General features: G+C 27.1%; 1 non-coding gene across 1 annotated transcript; it reads right to left on the bottom strand.

The window, feature by feature from the left end:
• Positions 1-1,058: 1,058 nt before the first annotated feature.
• LOC140977927 (small nucleolar RNA R71) lies at positions 1,059-1,169 on the bottom strand. Its single transcript, XR_012175492.1, has one exon. It is a non-coding gene; the product is annotated as a small nucleolar RNA R71 (small nucleolar RNA).
• Between the last annotated feature and the right edge of the window lie 1,926 nt (positions 1,170-3,095).

Genomic DNA, 3,095 nt, shown 5'->3' with positions numbered 1-3,095 from the left:
CGCAACTAACTTATTAAATCATATATTTCATTTAGGCAATAGCGTGGCTCTGCCGGTTGTTCTAAATGAAATATAATGATTTAATTTAACATTTATTTTATGCAGTTATATATTTATATAGTTATATATATAATCATAGGTACCATATATAAAATATCGGTGAATTCGGTATTTTCTATAGTGGGAACTATATTATATTAGGTGTGTGTTTAAATATTTTTATTTTCTTCGAACCATTATTTATGGTGGTTTCCTTTGTTTTACTTTTAGTTAAACAATATTGCATAAACCAAGAATAAATCCTCGAGACTTGACAAAATTTATAATTTGTAAACTTCGTTCTTGCATTTGGTAATCTATAAATTAATAAATTTAAACTTAAAATAACCTCTCTGTGGAACGATCTCGTATTTACGAAATATATTACTTGCAGACAACCTACACTTGGGTGAATTAAAATTTAAGTAGTAGCAAGTTTTTGGCGCCGTTGCCGGGGAGGTATAAATTAAGTTTATATTTGTTAATTATGTTTTATTTATAAGTATTGTGTTGTTTATTTTTTGTATGAGTATTTGGAGTCGAAAAAAAAATGGTAGACTTATTCGAGTATCTGAAAATAATTTAAATATGGATGATAATTCAAATAATCAAGATAATGATAACAATAATAACAACAATAATAATAATAATCAAGAACATGATCAATTAAGAACACTTAGGTACCATATGAACCCTATTAGAACTAGTGCCCCATCTTGTTTAGTTTTTCCTCCTGATGCATCTAATTTCAACTTTAAACCTCAAATTATTCAACTTTTACCAAATTTTCATGGCTTAGATTCTGAAAATCCATATTTACATCTAAGAGAATTTGAGGAAGTTTGTAACACTTATAATGATCAAAATTGTAGCATGGATATAGTTCGATTAAAGCTTTTCCCTTTTTCTTTAAAAGATAAAGCTAAAACATGGCTACAAAATTTGAGATCAAGTTCAATAAGATCATGGGAAGAAATGCAACAACAATTTCTCAAAAAGTTTTTTCCTTCCCATAGAACAAACTCTTTTAAAAGACAAATTACTACTTTTTCTCAAAAACAAGGAGAAACATTTTATCAATGTTGGGATAGATATAAAGAATTACTTAATACATGCCCACATCATGGTTTTGAAACATGGAGAATAGTTTCTCACTTTTATGAAGGTCTAATACCTAAAGATAGGCAAATGATAGAATTCATGTGTAATGGAACTTTTGAAGATAAAAACCCAAATGAAGCTATGGAGTATTTGGATTCATTAGCAGAAAATGCTCAAAATTGGGATAATATAGGCACAATAGAACCACCAACAACTAAAATCAATAATTCAACAAATGGGGGTGGTATCTATAATCTTAAAGATGATATAGATATTCAAGCTAAACTTGCATCTTTAGCAAGAAAAATTGAGTCATTAGAAATGAAAAAGAGTGGTCAATTAAAAAGTATTCAAGAAATTGTTTGTCATATATGTGATACACATGATCATGCTACAAAAGATTGTCCAACATTACCTTCATTTAAAGAATGTCTCCATGAACAAGCAAATTATGTTAACAATTATAAAAAACCAATACTAGATCTTTTTTCAACATCATATAATCTCGGATGGAAAAATCATACTAATTTTAGTTGGAGGAATGATAATAATGCACAACCCTCGCAACAATATTTTCAAAATAACCAAAATCATCAAGGTTATATTCCTTATGTTACACCTACAAGAAAAAACTTTGAAGATGTAATTCATTCATTTATCCAAAAGCAAGAATCTATCAATATTCAAAACAGTCAATCTATGACTGATCTGAAAGAAACTCTTGCAAAATTTGCATCTGCACTTAATATTCATGAAAAAAGAAAATTTCCATCTCAACCTCAACCTAATCCTAAAAATCAAAATCAAGAATTAAAAAATGAAAAAATTGATCAAATAAAATCTGTTATTACCCTTAGAAGTGGTAAAATAGTTAATGATCCATATAGTAATTAAAACAAGGATCATTTAAAATCAAAGAGTAAGGATGATAATCCTGATACTTTTGAGAATGATGATACCTTAAATTCTAAAAATAATATGTTGAATGATAAATCATCTGAAATAGTAAATGAATCAAATAAACCTCCACCATTTCCTCATGCATTAACAAATCATAATAAACAAAAAAATGATTCTGATATCTATGAAGTTTTTAAACAGGTAAAGATAAATATTCCATTATTAGATGCTATTAAACAAGTACCTTCATATGCAAAATTTTTAAAAGACTTATGTACTGTGAAGAGAAAATTGCATGTGAAGAAGAAAGCATTCTTGGCTGAACAAGTAAGTTCTATTCTTCAAAATAATTCTAGTTTAAAATATAAAGATCCTGGTTGTCCAAAAATTTCATGTATTATTGGAGAAAATAAAATTAAAAAAGCTTTGTTAGATTTGGGAGCAAGTGTGAATTTACTTCCTTATTCAGTTTATGAAAAACTTAATTTAGGAGAATTAAAACCCACTTCTGTTACTCTCTTACTGGCGGATAGGTCAATCAAAATACCTAGAGGTATTCTAGAAAATGTGTTGGTTCAAGTTGATAAATTCATATATCCTGTAGATTTTATTGTTTTGGATACACAACCAATAGAAGTACATAATGAAATTCCAGTAATATTGGGACGACCATTTCTAGCAACTTCAAATGCTTTAATTAATTGTCGAAATGGAATAATGAAATTGTCTTTTGGAAATATGACTCTATAACTTAATGTGTTCAATTTATGTAAACAACCAAGTATTAATGAAAATGTATATGATAATGAAATTGAATCAATTGTGGAAGAAAATATACAAGAAGAAAACTTAAATCAACAATCTGAAGTTTTTTCAATAGAAAATTTTGAGTCTGAAAATAATTTTAAAGAAGATGATAATACAAAAATTGAATTAAAAGTTTTACCATTCGAATTGAAATATGTATTTCTTGGTGAAAATAAAACATTTCCTGTTGTAATTTCTTCCACTCTTCTACCAAATCAAGAAGAAGATTTAATTAAATTACTTAAAAA

Source organism: Primulina huaijiensis, chromosome 5, assembly GCF_012295235.1.
Source record: "Primulina huaijiensis isolate GDHJ02 chromosome 5, ASM1229523v2, whole genome shotgun sequence".
Classification (NCBI taxonomy): Eukaryota; Viridiplantae; Streptophyta; class Magnoliopsida; order Lamiales; family Gesneriaceae; genus Primulina; species Primulina huaijiensis.
Note: the sequence above shows the minus strand (reverse complement) of the source record. Positions and strands in the feature narration are given on the sequence as shown.